This window comes from Zingiber officinale, chromosome 2A (assembly GCF_018446385.1).
Source record: "Zingiber officinale cultivar Zhangliang chromosome 2A, Zo_v1.1, whole genome shotgun sequence".
In the NCBI taxonomy this organism is placed as follows: domain Eukaryota; kingdom Viridiplantae; phylum Streptophyta; class Magnoliopsida; order Zingiberales; family Zingiberaceae; genus Zingiber; species Zingiber officinale.
In genome coordinates, this window is record NC_055988.1 from 65,112,018 (window position 1) to 65,134,136 (window position 22,119).

General features: G+C 39.8%; 1 long non-coding RNA gene across 2 annotated transcripts; it reads right to left on the minus strand.

Moving 5' to 3' along the window:
• Positions 1 to 417: 417 nt before the first annotated feature.
• On the minus strand, positions 418 to 3,093 carry LOC122039678. Of its 2 annotated transcripts, none has more exons than XR_006128322.1 (3): positions 2,147 to 3,093; positions 1,924 to 2,056; positions 418 to 585 (listed from the first exon to the last, which is right to left on the minus strand). It is a non-coding gene; the product is annotated as an uncharacterized LOC122039678 (long non-coding RNA). The 2 variants fall into 2 exon arrangements; XR_006128323.1 differs by lacking the exon at positions 418 to 585 and adding an exon at positions 1,602 to 1,656.
• Between the last annotated feature and the right edge of the window lie 19,026 nt (positions 3,094 to 22,119).

A 22,119-nucleotide genomic window follows, 5' to 3' on the forward strand; every position in this document is an offset into this window, starting at 1 on the left:
CGGCCTCTTGCAATACAACTGTCGTTGTTCGCAAGGCACCCAGTGAATGGTCACTCGTCGGGCTACCACTCGTCGGGTCACCATTGACGAGGTAGAGATTGATCGCTCATCACGATTTATGCATCAACTGTCACGCCCCGGAGGAGTCTCTGTCCGAAGAAATTTCGACAGCATCTCCCCTGTACTGCGGACAATCTGAAACTTTACTACATCACCATATACCTCAGCCACATGCGGCTGGAATAATAACAATAATAATAATCAAACAAGCACACCATCCACGCAGTTTATATCAATTTAACAAACTGTAACAGTAATACGATGACTCAAAAATAACCCTACTCCACTACACCCATAAAGCACAAATCCGACAGAATAAATCCACTCACCTCTTTTGCCGACTAGGCAGGCATTCGGTAAAACAAATCCAAATGAAAGTCATCAACCAATAAAAGCAATCCATACAGGATCCAAAGTATCCAAAACATGTCCAAACATAGTCTAGTACATAAAGCCAAAAGATAAATAACAGCCTCGTGGGCTGCAGGGGACTAGCAACTGGAACTCTCTCCTGACAGCATCAACCTAAAATAGCAATGGAGGAGGGTGTGAGTCCAACACTTAGCAGGTACAGCTGATATACATAGTAAGGAAATAACATCTAGCACTAATCATGCGTACAGTCTCCTGACGTAATAAAGGTGAATGCAAACTGAAATAAACAGGAGAATACTGTACTAACCAGGACCTGGTACAAGGATAAACAGTCCGAAAGGTATAGAAATTCTGTATGCATATCAAGCATGGGTATCCAACCAATATGCAACAAATAAATGCAGCAAACACAATCACAAGAAATAAATGCATCATGCATATGATGCCAATGACATGGTCACCCCTGACGCCAGTCAGCCATGTCACACACAATGGTGAGACTGAGTGGGTAGGGCTGTGACAACCGTGCACTCTGCCATCACTGCCCCTGATGAGTGACCGAGTGGACGGGATGCTGTCGGAGTACACACATACTCCTACCCCAAATCATAAATGGGGGAGCGCAATGCTCTCATCTTGGAGGGATCCCTGACGTGCTACCACGCTGCGTCACACTACCCATGAGCGGACCAACGGAGCACCGAACAGAGCCAAACTGACGTGCTACCACGCTGCGTCACGCTACCCATGAGCGTCACAACGAAGCACCGAACAGTGATGAAACTGACGATGTGCTCGACAATAATGGAGCAATCTATCACACAGCATGCAATCATGCGAATGGTGCATGACACTAAGCATGGTAATATACTGAACCAAATCTATATACATATATGATGTGCACCATAATCAATAAATCATTTCAAGGATACACAGATCAGATAGGGTATCACACCTAGGTCCTGAACATGGTGAAGCATGGTTAAATCACTACCCCTAAGCATGTATAATCAGGTAAGTAATAACATGAGATGCAAAACAAGCAATCAACCAAACATGTAACAGGTATCGAGTAGTGACTAACCGAAACAATTAAGAAACATAATTGTTGCTATTTGTTAAATTCACTACTATGTATATCAAAGACATAAAGTCAAAAGTACCCGCCTCCAATAAGAGGATCATATCCGGTAATCGAGATACTCATCTCACGTCAAAATCCTGTGTCAAACGATATACTTTTATTTAGCTAAAATCTAACTGTATAGCTAAATAAAATCCTTAAAAATAATTTAGGGCTAATTACCAAATCCCCAATCCACCATTAGATCAATAATTCAAACTTAATTCCATTACACATAACAATTATAAGATCCAAATCCAGATAACCAAATAAATCTACACAAACCTAATGATCAAATAATTATCAATTAATTATGTGTCAATTTATCCTTCACTCACACATATATTCAATCACCTAATCCTTACCTTGATACTGCTGGATCAAGGTTTGTGGCCGAAATTGCTGCCAGATCCAGTGATTGCAGCAAGGTGGGGGTCAAAATCTCCACTCGAATACCCCTAACCAAATTGGCAGGCTATTCTCTGGTGAAGAGTGTCACTGTGGTAGGGTGCCATGGCAAATAAGATCAACGACACTAGAATAACCAACTCAAGGGAAATCAGGGGAAAAGTAGGATTAGTGTATCACCTGATTGGAAACCGTGGCCTGCTCCAGTGAGTGGGGAAATCGGCCAGAAACTAGGGCACAACCAAAATTAGGAAATTCAGGTGCTTGGCTTCTAGCAAGTGATCACAGCCAAGAATGAATGGACGACGGCCGAATGATCTGGGTAGTCGGTGCCGGTGAAGAGAAGTCCTTGTTCCGGTGCTCCACGAGGCTGCGGAGCATAGGTCGCAGGGCGGTGGAGGCGGCAGCAGTGATTAGAGCACGGGAAAAATCAACGCAGTTTCCTCTCCAGGTAAGGGAACCGGAGGTGGGCAACGCCGGCTAGCCTGACCTCTTCTCGTTGCCGCGATCTCGACTTAAGCGGGGAGAGGGAGAGAAGACCTTAAGCACACGGCAGAGAAGATGGCTGGGACTCGCGGTGGCCGGCGCTAGGGTTGTGGAGTCGACGTCGCTGGTGTGAAGAAGGAACGACACAGTGAAGAATTGGGGAAGAAATGGAAACCGTCGGGTGAGGGGTTCGGCGAGGGAAAGAAAAAAAAATAAGAAAAAGGAAATTGGGAAACGAAATAAAACATTTCCTCGTTCAGTGGGGTAGCCTAAACAGGCTTTCCCGGACCCCGTTTTCTATCCCCGTAAACGCGTCCATACGTGCTCCGAAAAATTCCAGAAAAATTTCCAAAAATTTCGGAAAATTCCCTTATTATTATTCGCCTATTTTCGGTATTTTTACATCAACAACCTATGATTTCTTTCACACCAAATTTAGGTTTATGTGGTGCTACTATAAACTTATTTTCTTGATACACTTTATGATTTTGGAGAAAGAGGTTTTGATGCATCTCCTAGCTTTAGTACTGTTTTGTTAGGAAAGGAAAAAGGGCAAAGTTTTCTTTTTTCTCAAACTGTTATGGTCTTTGCGTTCCATATGATTTTATCTTATCTCCTTTTCCTAAATCTAACTTTGTTAGTTTCTCATTAGAGATAATTTGGCAAGTCACTATCTTTCTTAGTCCATTTAGTTTGAGAAAGTCTCTATTGCAACTTTTTCTCATCTAATAGTTATATTTTAGCTTAATTTCTAGTCTACAATAGAAAAGCTACCTGGTTTGGTTTGTCAAACAATGTACTTTAGCAAATATTAGTGCTGCAGTACCGAATCTTAGTTAGAAATGAATTAATTTGGTAGTTAGCATTTGCCTTCTTATAAACTTGTTGAGATGTTGTAATCACCTTTGATAAACTTATTGTTATTTGTGATTAACATCATACCATTTTATATTGTCATTTTTAGGTAACAGTTTGAATAAGCAAAGCTTTCATGGTGTTATGCGATTGGAAGCAATGCAGACTTTGAGGAAGGACCTTCAACAGAGGTTCTAGAATTATTCAACCATGATGAGGAGAACATTAAAAGAGGAACTGAAATGTGGGAAGATAAGAAAGAGAAGCAATTAAATGAACTCTCTGAGCCCAATGAGGCAAAAGTATTGTTGTAAAAGAGGGGTTTGGAAGAATATTCCACAGATCTCTCAAATGATGAAGTTGCTGAACTGGGTTTCAAGATGAACTCTCAATTGAATGGGGGAACTGTGCTTTATGAGCAATCTGTTGTGGAATTCAAATTAGGCATTCCACTCTGGGAAGAGTACCTCATGACAGCAATGGATAAATTTACGCTGGCTGGAGCTTCTTCAATTGATATTGCTGTGATAGTCAAAAGTCATTGTGCTAATGAAACTACTCAAGAAGGTAAACAGATCTATCCTTAAGAGATTCGTGAGACTATAGTGGCTGATAATCTGGGATGTTAACACTTGAAAGATCTTTATTGTTGCTTATTATATAATTTGTTAATTCATCCAATCGTCTTGAAATTTAACTTCCTAAATCTTCAGAGACTAGGTATTCTCATTTTCTATTGGTGTTTGCAAAAAATTTCCACTAGTTTTTTGTTAATGCTTTCTCCATGTCAAATGCTTAGGTTAATGCTAATGCTTAACATAAGCATGGCTATCTAAATTTTCCACTATAAACCTTTGAGCTCTTTTGAGCAATCATCATAACCTTGCTTTTGAAGCAACCATCCATTATGAATTCGAGTTAGCAACTGCAACTTACAGTTTTTAAACTCATGCTAATTAAAGAACAACTAAGGATGTTGATGTGATAGAATTTTTGGGTTGTGATAGTAAGTCTGTGAAGTAATGTTGGCTGGTAAATCTTTCCACATCTCTTTATTTAAAGATATTTTCTAAGGATTTGTCCACTCTTGGTAGCTTTGTGCAAGTTAGGCATCAAAGTTCATCTAAATGCTAATTTGACTCGAGTTTTACATTCCAAGCCAATGATCAGACACAATTGGCAATTGAATAATGCCTCCACTCAATTTACTTCCCAATCTAGAAGTATGGTGGTTTAAGAGTCATTTGTGATATAACATATTATCATTCTTCCATTAAATGAGCATCACAGAGGTTGTAGTTTTTAGTGAAATGACTATGGAATCTGCTATTATTCCAGGATCGAGTTTTAAGATTGAGATAGTGCAGGCATGGAATGAAATGTATGATGCAAAAAGGTGGCTGAGTGGTGTTTCGTCTCCTAGATTCAACCTTTACTTCATCGACAAACTTCAAAACTGCACCAAATGTTGGAGCATTGGAGCACCTATGATATATGATTTACCTCCAACATCAGTTTAACAGAAAGTAATAGGACATTCTGAGAGTAACATAACATATTTTGCTGTCTGTTATCTGTGTCGCCATGGGTATTTCCCTCTGCAAATATGGTTAAGTATATTTGACCCAAAAAATGCAGAAGTTTCCATTTTCAGGTATCAGAAAGAATAGTAATTATTTTGAAGTTTAAAATATACGACCTCTTCCTTAGTTGCCCTTTCAAAAAATTGATCAGTCAATTTATTTGTTTTCACAGAACTGGTTGGCTCAGAGTCAGAAGCATTGCTTCCACTAATAGGAAGAGTTTGATTTGAGCAAATATTTCTTTCACTATGCCATTTATCATTTCCAACAATAAGGCACAATTCCATCTATCTTTGCATATTCTCCAACTTCTTATACATTTTTTTTCAAGCTGTATCATATTTAGTTGCTAATCATTCATCTCCCAAACATAATTTTCTCACTTTTGCAGCAGGAACTTCATTGCAACATTTAGTCCAGTAACTTAACCTAACTAATTCAAAGTTCCAATTCATGCATTTATAGAAACTAGAGCTCATTCTTATATTGATGCTTCAAATCTAATTATATTTTTAAACCCCAAACCCTGCAATTTTTTATATTAAATATTTTCTTTTGTAGCTTCCTACATCTTTAGGATTATAGTAGTGTGGAATATACCGATTCTGCTTTTTGTCACTTAGAGCAAATGCAATGTCACAATTTCCATGTAAAGATTATTTACGTGTGGACGATGTTAGACTATCAAATTGAAGTGCAATAATATAGATTTCTTTTGATGTTTTTTTGGTGGAGGAGACTTGTTATTGAAGATTGTATATATTTTAGGGATTAAAAAAAATTATGTTTGTGATACATTGTGGAGAAAATGTAAATGAGATATATTAATATTTTGGAATGAAATATGAACATTATATGTTGTGTCGGTAATGTAATATGTTATTATGAATATAAATTAGTTATGTGAATTGAAATATGAATATTGTGAATTGATTTAATTTCGTATTGCATTCGATTTTGGAAATTTGATAAATGTACAAGTAAAATATGATATAAAATTATTTTTTAATTGGTTCAAATTTGATATTAGAAACAATTTTAAACTGGTCATAATGATATATTCACAAGCGATTTATAACCACTTTTAATAGTAAACAATTAGAAGCAATAAATAATCGCATCTAAAGGTGTGTATTTGAAGTGGTTAATAACTGCTTTTGATTGTTTACCATTATAAACGGTTATAAACTGCTTCTAAAGGTATGGATTAAAAGCGGTTAAATAGTTTAAACCACCAGTTAACTTTACTGCTTCAGTTGCCCTTAGCACTGCCAACATCTGCAACGGTTGGAAAACTGGTGCAATAGGTTTAGCAGCGATTGGTAAACATTGCTATAGGCCTTTTATAATTGCTTCTAATTTTTTTTTGTGGTGATAATTTATAAGATGTGAGGCAGTTAAGATAGCTTCACCCTAAATATATTTAGGAACATACATAGTGAACATAAGGGCTTTAGCAACCTCGAGTAGGTGATGATTTTTTCCTTTCTGCTATACCATTTTATTGTGGTGTGTCAGTGCAAGAACTTTGATGAATGATACCATTAGTTGATAGATACTCTCCTAGGGTAGAATTAAAATATTTTTTTCTATTATTTGCCCTTGGACTTTGATTGAGGTTTGAAATTGAGTTTTTACCATAGAGCAAAAGTTTTGAATTTTTTTACAACCTCTATTTTATCTAAGAAAAGATAGATGCAATATATCAAGTGTGATCATCAATGAATGTAATGAACTATCTAGTACTTGTGATATTTTGTACTCGAGAAGGTCCCCAAATGTCACTATGAATAAGATAAAATGGATGCCACTTTTTGTATGGTTTGGATGTAAATGATGTTTGTGTGTGGTTGGCTAATTGACAAGACTCACAAGTAAAAGAACTAGGATTCTTATTGATAGATAGATGTGGAAATAAGCATTTAAGACAATGAAAATTTGGGTAGTCTAACCTACCATGCCACATTATTACATCCTTATTGGAAATGGGAGAAGAATTATTCTTGGCCATAGTAGCTTAGAGCCACATGATCATCATTATCAAAATAGTAAAGTCCACCATCCTACTTAGCAATGCCAATCATCCTCTCTGATCCCTGCTTGGGCAAAAGCTTAGCAATAAAGTCAAGATCATAAGTTAGATTGCTAATTGAAAATAAGTTGTATGCTAACTTGGGAACATAAAATACATAATACAAAATTATTGGTGCGGGAAGTATCCGACGATCGAACTTGTATTTTGATTATGTCAAAGGATCTAAAGTTAAGTTGTCTTGTTATCTAACAAGGTTTATTGAACTTGCAGAAAAGTCCTAAGTTGTCTTAAGCAAAAATCATAGTGGATTCTAGGCAAGTGGAAAACCCTAGGTCCTAGGGGACGGTAACCCTAGGTGGTAGAAAGTCCTAGCTACGGTTAGGTAGGTTGAAAACCCTAGGTCCTAGGGGTGGTAACCCTAGGTCCTAGGGGTGATAACCCTAGGCTAAGGAAAACCCTAGGGGGTGGTAACCCTAGGTCCTAGGGGGTGGTAACCCTAGATAAAAAGTCCAGTCAGTCTGGAGGACCGATCTGGCAACAGGTAAACTCTCCTAAGAGGAGTAGGTGAGGACGCGTTCCCCGGCGAGGGAACGGTAGGTGTCAGTTCGACCTTGGGTTTTCGGGAAATCCAAAGTCAGAATCGGACAATCTGATGACTGTCAAGTACTTATATTTATCTCATTTTATTGTGCTAACTTTGTTTTACAGGATATACTTTGTTTGTGGACTAATATACCTTACAGGAAGGGAGTTGCACAAGAGAAGCCTCAGATGAACAGTACCCAAGGCGCCCTCCATAGAACTTAGAGGCACCTCGGGTGCGTTAGTCAAAGTCGCGCGTAGCAAGGCGCGAAGGCGCTTTCCAAGGAGATGGAAGGCGCCTTGGACGTTGGATGGAAGGCGCCTTGGACGCTGGATGGAAGGCGCCTTCCATGGAGCTTGAAGGCGCCTTCGAGCGGATAAGCAGTGAAGACGCAGGAGCTTATCGACGCTGCAGATTCGGCGGGTTGGAGGTGCCTTCTATGGAGGCTGAAGGCGTCTTCAACAGCCTATATAAGGCTGCTGGTCTGAGCAGATGCCAAACGACAACACAAACTTGCAATCCTTCTTCCGTGTGCTACTCAAAGGACTATCTGACAAAGCCGTAACTCAACTCCGACAACCGAAAGCCTTAATTTCTCCTTCCTTATTTGTTGGTATATTTTTTAGTTCATTAATATTGTAATTCAAAGTTGTAATTTTCCAAAACTATAGTGATTTCCCATCGAAAACACTCTTACGTGCGGGCCTTGGAGTAGGAGTCGCCACAGGCTTCGAACCAAGTAACTCTTAATGTTTACAATTATTTAATTGTTCTCATTTTTCACTGCATGTTCTACTGCTATTTTTACAATAATAGGAGAGACAATTCCATCTGCTATTTTTACTCAAGAGATCTTATCATATGGTGTATAGGTGTAAAATAGAGATGGATTACATGTCATATGATCCAATGCACGAGAATCAAATATTCAAGGAGTTTATTTTTTTATAGTAAGAGCAGTACCTTGATGAACAAAATTACTTGTTGCATTATTGGAATTATATATATTTTGCTAATTTAATAGTTTACACAATTACTCGAACTGATCCTCGTTTAGAAACACCCCTGAGTTGGTTGATTTGTCATACTCCTCTATAGTTGGTTGGAAAACTTCGGATTGACTTTGCTTCAATTGTTTTGCATCTGTACCTTTCCCTAGTATGACCAAGTTTATGCAGTGAGAACATTGCAGACGTAAATTGGATTTTTGATATCTAATAGATCGGCTAACATTTCTTTTTGCAACAAATCCACAATTGTCTATAGATCTTTCATTTATAGGAATTTCATGAGGACCCTTGTTAACACCAAGCATGACTCGATGTTTTCTTGCTTTATGTTGCATTTTTGCAAAGGCTTCGCCAATCAGAGGTAGAGGCCTTCGGCCAAGACTTGTTGAGTCCAACCAAAAACTCATACAAGCGTTCTTTTTCTAGATGTTTCTTAAACTTCATGTTGTCTTCTAAATCATCCCAATTTGCCTCGTAATGCATATCTAATTCCTACCAAAGTGTTTGCAATGTATTATAATATTAAGTGATTATCAAATTACCTTTCTAATATCCTTGAGTTTATTCTTTATCTTGAAGACTTGTGATGAGTTTCTGAGATCTGAACAATTCTCCTTCACCTCATCCCAAATTGCTTTGGCAGTTCATAGGAATAAATAGGAATGACTGATATGTGGTTCCATTGAGTTGATCAACCATGCCATAACAAGAGAGTTATTGAGTTACCAACTTGGGTAAATTGGGTCCTCTATGCTTGGACATTGAATCTCACCATTGATGTAGCCAAGTTTCACCCTTCCTTTGATCACCAACAAGACATATTGAGACTAAGATAGTTTTTTTCCATTCAACTTATGACTTGTGATCTATAGTGATGATCCTTCTCCATAGGGTTGCGTAATCACGAACGAATTGACTCATTTGGATGTGCTCGATAAAGACACATCCTTATCAATACTAGTCTCCGAGCTTATTATTCGAAGAGAAATAAAGATAAAGGAGGGAAAAAAAGGGTTTTTTTTATGACTATGATACTATGAAATTGATTAGAAAAAAATATTCACATCTCTTATTCAAATAATTTAACAAATATATATACAACTTTGTCTGCCGAACAAAAAAGAAAAATGATAAGGCACGTATGTCATAATATTTAGCTACCGAAAAAGATAAAGAATAAATAAATAATTAATTAAAAAATAAATCAAAAATAAAAAGAATAAATTCATCTTCATCTAAAATGTGATTTACTGCATATTCCAATGAATATTCTGCTAAATATTCCAAAGGTTAAAATTCCATGTAATAAACAAGTTTTCAGTTGACATAATTTATAATTGCCTTTTCTTCAAGTGAAAATCAACAACTTCATATGAGCTAAAAAGATAAAAATAATCATCAAATTAACCAAATCAAATCATAAAATTAAATCAAATTATATTAGGATTATTCTAATAATTTTATTATAATTATTAGAATAATTCTCAGAATAATTTTTAGAATAATTCTATTATTTATTAATTGATCAATTAACTAAGTACTTCTTAAACATTATATATTGTACAGTCTTTAGGACAATTATTAACAAATAATAAGATTTATTATTACTCTCATATTTTATTTTATTCTCTTTCTATTCTTCGTTTTTTCATGATATCATAGCCAACATCCTATCTCTCTTTCCCTTTTTCTTTGTCTCTCACCACTTCCCTCCTATTCCCATTTCCCTCTCGTTTTCCTTGGGTTGGGTGCGACGGGGATGCTAGAGGCGAGCGATTTCATCTTTTACCGTTGCAGTAGTTGTTTCCCTCTCGTTTCTCAAAGAGAGAGCTTTTTGTCTCTCCTACAGCACCAACATCCCGCTCCTCTTATTCTTTTTTGTTTGTTTTCTTTGCCTTATAAACTTTCTCTCTCCTTCTCTGTTTTTAAACCTCCGTCGTTTTCCTCTCTTCTTTTTCGTAATTTCGAAGCTGCACGCACGCGATTTTGAAGCCGCTGGCTTGATTCTTTCTTCTACCCTTTCTTCGCTTCTGCCACTACCTTTTCTTCGCTTTTCCTTGCTCCTCCTCCCTGCCGATGACCAAGCCAACAAAGGTTGCTTCTTCTTCGTCAACAATAAGTGCGCCTCTGCTTTGCCATCCAACCGCTGCTTCTGCCAAAGGAGGCACCGTCGACCAAGTTGTACATCGCCTCTGCCGAAAATCTCTCTAGGCACGCCTCTGTCGACCACAGGGTAGAAGCTCCTTCTTGTGATGCCATCTAATAGCTGCTGCCGGAGTTTGTTGATGTCGCTTGGTTTTTTGACGCTGCTAGCCAAGGGTCTATGCAAACAACTAGCTTCTTATTTTGTTTTCCAACAAGAAGACATACCCTCACGTAAAAATAGAGCACCATCATTACAAGCATCTCCTTGCCAATATTATCTACAGGATAAGTTATTTTTACTTTAGATTTCAAATACTCAACGACATTAAGGAGGCTAAAAGTAAAGTTCAGACCGATGTTAAATTTGTCACATCATTGGTTATACTAGAAATCTATGCCCTAGAAGCTTTGATTGGTCATATACTCGGGTGAAATATCAAATTTGTCTCAAATTTAGATATTTTGCTATTCAATGTCTTAGACGATTTGACTCAAATTTTATTGGTGGTCCTATAACTTCAAGATAACCATTTGTTCTACAAGTCTATCCTAAAGTCATCTTGTCCGTGTCTACTCGTGGTAAAACCCCAGAGTTTTCATCTACTGATTGGTATATGGATACTGGAGTAACTCATCATGTCACATCAGATTATAGTATCCTTATAGATGTAATGCCGTATTATGGCTCAGATATAGTTTAAGTAGGCGATGGTTCAGGTTTGCAAATTGCTAATCTTGGAAACACATATATTCATTTATCTAATCGTACTTTTCACATGCGCAACATCTTTCATCACTAAAAATTTATTCTCTACACGTCAGTTTTATCTTGATAACAATGTCATTTTTAAGTTTCATCATAATCATTATCTTATAAAAGATAAAGGAACAAATACTATTGTATTTGATGGGAGAATAAAAAATGACCTCTAATATCTTCAAAGTTCTTCAATCAAACCTTTTATTGGTGAACAAACAAATAAACCAGCTTGGCATGCTCGACTTGGTCATCCTTCCCTTCGCATTGTTCAGTCAATCATCAATAGGTATAGTTTACCTACTTCTATTACCTCCTCTTCATCTTATTTATGTAGGGTCTGCATGGAATCTAAAAGTCATAAGCTACCTTTCTCTTCATCCGATGATATTTCTAATTTTCTGTTTGAAATAATTCATTTTGATGTTTGAGACCCTGCACTTATTTTATTTAATCAAGGTTTCCAATATTATATTACCTTCATTGATCATTTTAGTAAATATACTTGACTCTATCTTATGAGAAGGAAATCTGAATTATTTGATATATTTCATAATTTTCAAATTCAAATTGAATGATATTTTATTCGTAAAATACTCTCTTTTCATTCTGATTAGGGTGGCGAATATCAAGCTCTCCTTCGTCATCTTATCTCTTGTGGAATTGTTCATCGAGTTTCTTGTCCTCACACTTTAGAACAGAATGACTCTGCTAAGAGAAAACATAGACATATTGTTGAAATTGCCTTAACTCTTCTTAATCATGCATTGGTTCTGCGTAAATTTTGGAATGAAGCTGTTAGCACTGCAGTGTATCCCATAAATCAACTTCCTGCTCCATTGCTCAATCATAAGTGTCCTTTTGAAAAACTTTATAATCAAACCGCTGATTACACTTTCCTTCGAATTTTTGGTTGCGCATGTTATCCATGGTTACGCCCTACTCTAAACACAAACTTGACTCTCGTTCACTACAATGTATTTTCCTTGGTTATAGCAATTTGCACCATGGTTATCGTTGCTTGCATATACCAATAGGATGAATTTATATTTTATGACATGTTACTTTTGATGAGTCTCTATTCCCTTTTTTAGTAGCTTCATCGATCTCTCCTCCAGATACAAGTGGTATATTCTGAATGCCACCTAATATTGTCAGAAGTGATGATATCCTAGGTCTTGCTCCGGAGCTCTCTAATAACTCTCCTATACCATCAGAATCACCTCAGGTTGCTGCTCTAATCTTGGAAGCTTCATCGGTTGAAGATAATATGCTCTCTAGTTTTGGATCCTCGAATAATGCAAGCCTGTCATCACCATGTCAGCCTACTTCCTCGTCGCCATTAACAAGTGACTCAGATGATAATGCTCCTCGTCGCATGCTTCCCGTTAGTGACATTTATGAACATTGCCCACTGATACAGCCTATAAGTAAGGGCCCCGCATAGACATGGCAGTTAGAAGTCAAGGGAACGTGTTAGTCAAAAGTGAAAGGGATGTGACATCCAGCAGTTAGGAGAGAAAAGAAGGAGTTAGACAGCCTGATGTCATCAGCCACATAATTCCTAGTCGGGTACAGACAGATCAGGGTCTCAGATCTGAGACATAAGGTGCAGTCCGAGGTAATGTCTGATTTACCCCGACTGGTCGAGTTTCCTCAATTTGGTCCTTATAACCAGTCTGGTACTTTTAGTAAGACAACTCTTAATCGGCCATATAGCGATACAAACGGGAAAGATGGGTCCCTCAGCACAGCTCGTCCTTCTTATCAAGACTCGAGCTAGGTGGCACACTCGAACGGTCATCTCGAGCTGTCTGTAGCTAAACCCGAGCAAGAAAGAAAGCACTAGGCAACAATAATGTCAGGGAATCGTAATCTCTTGTCAGGGAATAACTACCATACATCAGGGAATATTCCAGTGGTCTGCTATCAGTTACAAATGGAATATTCTTTCAACCAATAAGAGGGCACCACGTGTCCTTTATCGCTCGACAGGTCCTAACACTCGAGATTCTCTAACATCGGTTAGGCTCCAAAGGTACACATTGTTATATAAAAAGGGAGGTCCTCTTCCTTATCTAGGTACGTGCATATTCACACTCATCTTCTACATTTCTTTTTTCCTTCGTATACTGTTCTTCTAGGGAAAAAGTACCTGACTTGAGCGTCGTAGGGCCTGCGCTGGGGACTTGTTCCCTCGTTTATGGTCTCTAACGTTCCGTGTGCTTGTCTGAGTGTGCACAGAGCCTAAGTACCACTGATTTCATCACCACCATCCTTCAGTCCCATGTGGGGGTTCACTTTCCTGGGCACATACGCTAGGTGTGTCCCCGTCGCCTCTCCGTCAGCACTAACGACATCTTAGTCGGCCTTCATCTGACTCAGATTCCAAACAGGATCAATTTGATGTCATTTGTGGAAATTTCCTTCACTTGTTCTGGAGCATGAAGATGGAGGATATCAGAAGGATCAACATCACTATGACAGAAGGAGAGTACAAATTGTTCAAGGAGACCAAGATGTGAGCAACTTTCGAAAAACAGACCACTACTTCACATCCACACAAGATGCCAGCAGTTTCAAAAGACCAAACCGACATTTCTGACAGGGGGTCTAAGAGGAAATAGTCCAAGGACTTTCCTCAAGCCTTCTATCGAGAGCCCTGCCCGACCTATTATAATAAGAAAAAACAATCGCAGGCCTCCATGGCCGAGAGTTCCCCTCCTCGAGATTCAAAGAAGGGGAAAGTCGTAGTTCTCCGGGAGGAGCTAAGGGAAGTGCCTGAGGAGCAAGTGCCCTTCTCTCTAAGGGTACTCAATGAAAAGCTATCGAAAGGGTACAAACCCCTAGCTATTGGAGAGTATGATGGTAGCAAGGACCTGGAGGATCTTCGGAATGCTACGTTGCTACACTAATATAGTGACGCTATCAGGTGCTGAGTGTTCTTAAACACTTTGTTCGACTCGGCACAAAAATAGTTTGATGGATTGCTGAACAGGTCCATCACCTGCTTCCAAGACTTCAAAACTGTTTTCCTGCGTCATTTCCCTAGTAACAGGAAGTATCAAAAGACAGACCACTATCTCTTTTCCCTCAAGCAAAGGTTTGCGAAACCCTTGAGAAGTTATATCAAACGCTTTAACTAGGTAGCCTAAGACGTCCCGCTCGCTACCTCAGAGATATTGATTAGCGCCTTCTCCCATGGTCTGGTGGAGGGGGAGTACTTCCGAGCCCTCATCCGAGAGCATGTGAAGAATTTTGATGAGATGCCAGGGAATGCAGCCAGCTACATCAACGGAGAAGAAGCATAGGCGGCTCGACGAAAAGTAGACAAGGTGCTTGCTACTGCCAACAAGCCGAAGAAAAGGCCACCCCAACCTCCAGCTCGGCCTTTTCCCCACTCTAAGGATGCTCGATCAGGATTTTCACCCGGTCAGGACTCCAAGATGGCTCAATGGGTAGAAGTTGTCCAAGCCCCCAAACCCGGTCAGTGGGGGCCCCGCTATTACACTTACCACAGGTCCCACACCCATTCCACTGGAGATTGCATCCAGTTCACCCGTGACTCTTGGCATGCAGTTGAACTAGGCGTGCCTCCACCCGAGATCTTGCCATTTGGAGATACATGCGGTAGGATGCAGTTGGGAACAAGTTGCAGGGCCCATAATCAGTTTCGGGCTGCAAGACCTAGAGGGATTGGAGCTCCCGCATGATGATACCCTAATAATTAAAGTCGTCATTGCCAATAGCTGCGTGACCAGGGTTTTTGTTGACACCGGAAGCTTTGTTAACGTGCTATTCAAGAATGCGTTCAAGGGCATGCAAATCAACGCCAGTGAGCTCCATCCTATAACCACTTCATTGTATGAGTTCACCGACAATGAGGTAAGACCAATGGGACAAATAAAGCTAGTCATATCTCTGGGTAACGAGCCCCTGGTGAGGACGCAAAGAAGCACTTTCATCATGGTGGACTCACCATCCTCTTATAACGTCATCCTGGGAAGACCAGCACTGCATGAGTTCCGGGCGACAGTCTCCACCTTTCATCAGAAGATTAAATTTCTTATGGGAGACCGGGTCGGGGAAGTCAGAGGCAAGCAACTGGTCTCTCGAAGGTGTTATATCGACATGGTGAAAGTGGAGGCCCGTAAGGCTCAAAGAACCTAGGATGGTGGAATCCACGTCATCGAAGACGAATCCCTTCCTATAGCTGAAGAACCCATCCCTTGGGAGGAGGTCCAGCTCTATCCGAAGTGTTCGAAGAGCATCACCCGTATATCAAGCGATCTACCGATTGAGATCAAGACATATCTGGTTAAACGCCTGACACGTAATAGGGACATCTTTGCCTGGTCCCCGAAGAGTTACCGAGAGTCAAGATTGAGACAGCTGAGCACAAGCTACACCTCCTGCCTAATTCCCGGTCGGTCAAGTAGAAGAAGTGAAACTTCTCGGCTAAACAAAATAAGATCATCCGAGCTGAAGTGGGCCAGCTCTTGAAAGTAGGACATGTTAAAGAGGTACATTTTCCATCTTGGCTCTCTAACATAGTCTTGGTGTCTAAACCTAACAATAAGTGGAGAGTCTGTATCGACTTCAGAGACCTCAACTGAGCTATCCCTAAGGACTGCTATCCTCTACCAAGGATCGACTAGATAGTGGACTCAACTTCAGGCTGTGAGAGGATCTGCATGCTGGATGCTTATCAAGGATACCACCAGATCCCTCTCGCTCAGGAGGATTAGGAGAAAGTCAATTTTATCACAGCCAACGGTACTTTCTATTATACAGTTATGTCGTTCGGTCTACGTAATGTAGTTGCTACTTATCATCGGATGATGGACAAGATCTTTCAGGAGCAGATAGGATGGAACGTAGAGGTCTATGTAGATGACATCCTCATCAAATCCACTTTGGCAATAAACTTGATTTCTGACATAGAAGAGACCTGTGGGACCCTGTGGCAGTATGGCTTAAAGTTAAACCCACTGAAATGCTTATTCGGAGCTCGAGGGAGAAAATTCCTGGGATATCTCGTTACTGAGCATGGGATCGAAGCCAACCTGGAAAAGGTTCAAGCTCTCTGGGACATGCAGGCACCCAAGAATCTGAAAGAAGCATAGAAGCTGGTGGGTAGGATTACGACGCTCTCTTGGTTCATATCCTGATCTACAGACCAGATGCTCCCATTCTTTAGGGTACTCAGAAGGGATGCTAAGTTTCAGTGGGATGAAGAGTGTAGTAAAGCTTTTGAGGAACTGACGCAACATCTGGAGAGCTTGCCCTTGTTGTTTAAGCCTATTGCTGGAGAACCGCTCTGGGTGTATCTGTGAATTACCCTTGAGGTCATAGGGGTAGTGTTGCTAAAAGAGTAGGATGATGTACAGCGGCCAGTGTACTTCTTCAGCCACTTATTAAAAAGGGTCGAGTCTCGATACATAGCCCTGGAGAAGTTGGTTTATGGATTGATCCTCATGGCTTGCCATTTAAGACCTTATTTCTTGGCACACTCAATTACTGTCCAAACCAATAGCACCATTGGGAGGGTTCTTACCAACATGGAGATAGCCGACCGTCTCATCAAATGGACAACATGAGCTAGGAGAATATACCATACAATACCAGTCCCGAACAACGATTAAAGCACAAGCCCTGGCAGATTTTCTGACGGAGGTCCATCAACCTGACTCTGAGGAAACAAGAAAAATATATGTGGATGAGTCGTCCACTTAGCAAGGAAGTGAAGTGGGATACTCCTTATATCCCCTCAAGAAGTGATTATCCAACTAGCAGTCTGGATAAACTTCAGAGCCACCAAAAATGAGGTGGAATATGAAGCATTACTGGTGAGATTGTAGGCGGCTAGGCATGTTGGGACAACTCGGGTAATCATTTACTCAGATTCTCAACTGGTAGCTCAGCAAGTGGCTGGTAACTTCGAAGTCAACAATGAGAAGTTACAGTTATATAGAGAAGAGAAGCATATGAGAAAATGAAGGAGGACTTCAAAGAAGTTACAGTGACTAATATTCCCCGAGCGGACAACTAGAGAGCAGATGAATTAGCCAAAATGGCTTGCTCTTTGGCCACTTGGATTCTGGACAAGTCAACAGCCTATAGCTTCCTGATAGCCCAGATTGACCTGTAGAATAATTTAGATGAATCAATTGATTGGAGAGCGCTAATGATCATTCATCTTGTCAAGAAGTTTTGCCGCCCGATGCTGAAGAAGCTAGATCGATCAGAAAAAGAACTCATGTGTATACATTGATCAGGGACCAATTGTACAAACTAGCATTCTCGCGACCATTACTTAAATGCTTGGGCCCAGATGGGAAGGAATATACCTTGCAAGAAGTGTTAGTTAGAGCCCTAGAGCCAATCATTTGATGATTGTATGGACTCATGTATATCATATTCTTGTTTATTAATAAAGGCATTTGTTTGGTTATTATACTTATTTATATTAGTGCCAAATAGACTAAGTATAATAGCGTCCTTGAGTAGAAGGTTCATACCTATATCAATCGATTAGTTGAATCGATAGTGAGATGATATAGGGAACACTACTCTAAATCATTCCTAGTCGAGTATTAGGGACAATGTTAATACAATAAGACTAGCATGTAGGTCACTCGATGACTTGATCTCACAAGTCATGGATATAGAGATATCATCGACACATGGGTATGCATTAGAGAATGTATATTGAATGACCCGCCATGAGAAAGTATCATGGATCGTTATATGAGTGTCATATACTTTCTCATGTGGCTATTAGTATGACTATTAGTCCTTAGACCTGAAGTCACCATGGATCCCTACATAAGGAGTTATGTACTTTAGTTTCATCAAACGTCACCCATAATCGGGTGGACTATAAAGGTGATTACTGGGTATATAACAAATTATGTAGAGGGATGTGAGTGATGTAGATGGAATCTATCCCTCCCATATGACGGGAGCGACATCGGTATTCTTGATAGAGTGAGACCACTAAGTGCATGGCCATGCCCAAATGAGTCAACATTAGATGTTGAGCTCATTTGATCAAGTGAGTCTACTTGGAGTTCAAGATTTAGATTGATTAGAGGATGACACGGTCTATGCCTCATATTGATCAATCTAGATGTCTAGGATAGAAGGACACTTGTCATTATTTTGTGAGTAGTCACAATTGGTAGTCACAAGGTGATGTCGGATCTCGACATTCTTGTAACTTGGGTAGTAATGATGTGTTGCTAGATACCGCTCATTACTTATGCTCCTAAATGGGTTTAGGGCATTGCCAACGTTACAAGAACCTATAGGGTCACACACTTAGGACAATTAGGTGGAGATTAGGTTCATATGATGAACCAAGAGGATTAGATTCATTTGATGAATCAAATTGGATTAAGAGTAATCCTAATTGGGCTAACTTGAGTTCGACTCAAGTTGATTCATGTGTTAAATGAGTCTAATTTAGATTTTGACTCATTGAATCAATTTAATTTAATGAATTAGATTCATTATATTAAGTTGGCTCGAATCAGATGGTTGGATTAGATCCACCATGGTAGAGATTGAGTCAAGTTTGACTTGACTTGAGAAGGAAGACCAAAGGTCAATTTTGACTTGACCTTTTGCCACTTCATTGGTGAGTTGGCATTAGGTGGACCAATAATGATGTTCCACATCATCATGGGTGCCACCTCATGGAAGTTACAAAGCCACTCTCTTAATGGTTTCATATTAATTGCAATTAATGCAATTAATGTGAATTTTGAAAGTGGCCGGCCACTTGTTTTGTGAATGAGATTTTGATTTTTCATTCATGTGTTGCATCTTCTTCCTCCTCTCTCTCAAGCTCTCCCTCTCCCTCTCCTCCCTTGGCCGAACCACATAGGTGCTAGCACACCTTGATTTTTGGTCATCTCCATCTAGTGTGTCTGTGTGGATACTTCTAGAGGATCGGCGCTTGACGGTCTTGAGATCCGGCATCATTTGGACGAGCGGGAACGCGAAGGGCATCGCATCAAGGGTAAACACTTTTTCCTCATAGATCTAAGTAGTAGATCAGTTTTTGAACTCGTACAAGAAATAGTTTTTCAAATTTTTATACGAATCTTTGCACGGATCTACGGCTTTGGGTCCTTCGGGGTTTCCACGCGTGGCTCGAAGAACCCAACAGTGGTATCAGAGCCACGTGCAAAGGCTTGTACGAGTTAGTTTTTGGTTTTTGGAAAACAAAAAGCTTCTGTGATTTTCTGGAAAAATTCAATTTTTATGGTTTTATGGGTAATTTTTCCTTATAGGCGAAGCACAAGTGTCTCGGCACTTGTAGGCTTCGGCTATCGGGAAGAATTTTCCCAAACGGCTTCGTTTCGACCCAAAATCTTTTGGGACAGCGGACTCGGGTGCCTTTAGATCGCAACGGAGCAACTCACGATGGTTAGATCGTGGGTAGGGCGCTGCCCCTAACCCCGCAAGGGATTTGCTCCGCGATCGCACCATCGCTAAAAACGAACCCGTCGGGAAGATTTTTCCGAAACGGTAATGTCTCGCCCAAATCGCTTTGGGACAGCGGGTTTAGGCACTGTTGGATCACAGGAACCCTCGCGATGGTTAGATCACGGGTAGGGGCGCTGCCCTGGGCCCCGCAAGGGATCCGTTCCGCGAGACCGCCGGGAAATTTTACTTGTAAAATTGTAAAATTAATTTTAAAATTATAGAAAATTATGAAAATATATAATTTTGAATTATATATATTAATTTGTGATAGTCATGGCCCAAAGCCCAATATGATTGGTTGTGTTGTAATTCATAATACTGCCTGCGTGCCGTGATGTGTTGACCTGCGCGTCGTGCCTCGTCTTTTATTCTTGTTGTAAATTAGATTTAGACTCGAATGTAACTCGAGTTTCAAATTGTAATGTACAAATTGGAGCGGTGGAGAGTCCACACGAGACGGAGTTCCGAGGCGGGCACGAGCAACACAAGGTGGTCAAAGGGAGGCGCTTGGAGAAGCTGTTGACCCTAGGTTGACCAATCGATCTTCTCATTGGCTTGAGAAGATCTTAGTAGGGCCATGACTAAATCACAAATAGATTAATTAATTAATTATTATGTATTTGATGCATGTTTAATAATTAATTAATTAATTAGTGCCTTAACGATTAGATTAGATCTAAGTCGTGCACATGATGCACCCTTGCAATTAGATTAGATCTAAGTCGTGCACAAGATGCATTCTTATCGATTAGATTAGATCTAGATCGAACCAACTCTAAAATGCCTAACCGTGCCGTGATACCTATCACTACCTCGATCACATGTATTGTTGAATCTGCCAAAGCAGAGCAATACATATTATCTTGGTAGGGTACGGAGGGACAATCTTGGTCCCGTCTATCAACGCATGGGTGAATAAAAACTCAATTAGATTGAGTATTCATAGTTACTCGGTTGGATCGAGTCAACTATAGGCATTCTTCCAATAGTTGGAAAGATAGGTCAATATCACATCTATATTAACGTATCAGCCAAAGCTAACTCGAGTTTTAATATAAATGCGGATATTGATTCTATAAACAAGAGTTGCATAGAGATGTAATTGGTAATCGTTATCTACCGATCATACTAAGCCTTGGGCGTATTAGCCAAAGCTAACTCAAGGGTTAGTATGATGTGGATCTTGTCCCACAAGAATTATAGAATTCAGTGGGAGCATCATTTAATTAAAGGCCTAATTAAATGATTTTAAAGAATATGATACTTATTTCTGTATTTATTTCTGTTGTAGAATTGCCATGACGTCGAATACGAACATTTTCTCCCTGCGATCTGTCCTTAAGAAGGACAAGCTCAAAGCAAGACTGGTACAGGAACCTGAGAATAGTTCTCACTCAGGAACGTAAACTGTACGTTCTGGAGCAGCCCATTCCGGAGGCTCCTCCTGCCAATGCCCCGCAAGCTGACAAAGATGCTTACAAGAAGCATCAAGATGACGCATTAGATGTGTCATGTCTAATGCTCGCGACCATGAACTCTGAGCTTCAGAAGCAACATGAGTTAATGGGTGCTTATGATATGGTTGCACATCTTTGTCAACTATATCAAGGACAAGCAGGGCACTGGAAGAGGAACTTCACAGGATACCTGGAAGATCTTAACAAGAAGAGAAATAAGATTTCTACTTCAGGTATAAATGTTATAGAAGTCAACCTCTCTATTTCTTCGTCGTGGGTATTAGATACCGGATGTGCTTCGCACATTTGTACTAGTGTACAAGCACTGAGAAATAGCAGAGCATTGACAAAGGGTGAGATAGACCTACGAGTAGGTAATGGAGCACGGGTTGCTGCTGTTGCTGTAGGGACTTATTTTCTATCTCTGCCCTCTGGGCTTATACTAGAGTTAGACGATTATTGTTATGTGCCTGCATTGACTAAGAACATTATATCAGTTTCTTGTTTGGACAAGAAAGGATTTTCGTTTATAATAAAGAACAAATGTTGTTCTATCTATTTAAACGATATGTTCTATTGTAGTGCACCTCTGATAAACGGACTCTATATTCTAGATCAAGAGAGCCCTATCTATAACGTTAGTACCAAGAGGTTCAAATCGAACGATATGAACTACACCTATCTCTGGCACTGTCGCTTAGGTCATATAAATGACAAGCGCTTATCCCAGCTCCATAAGGATGGTT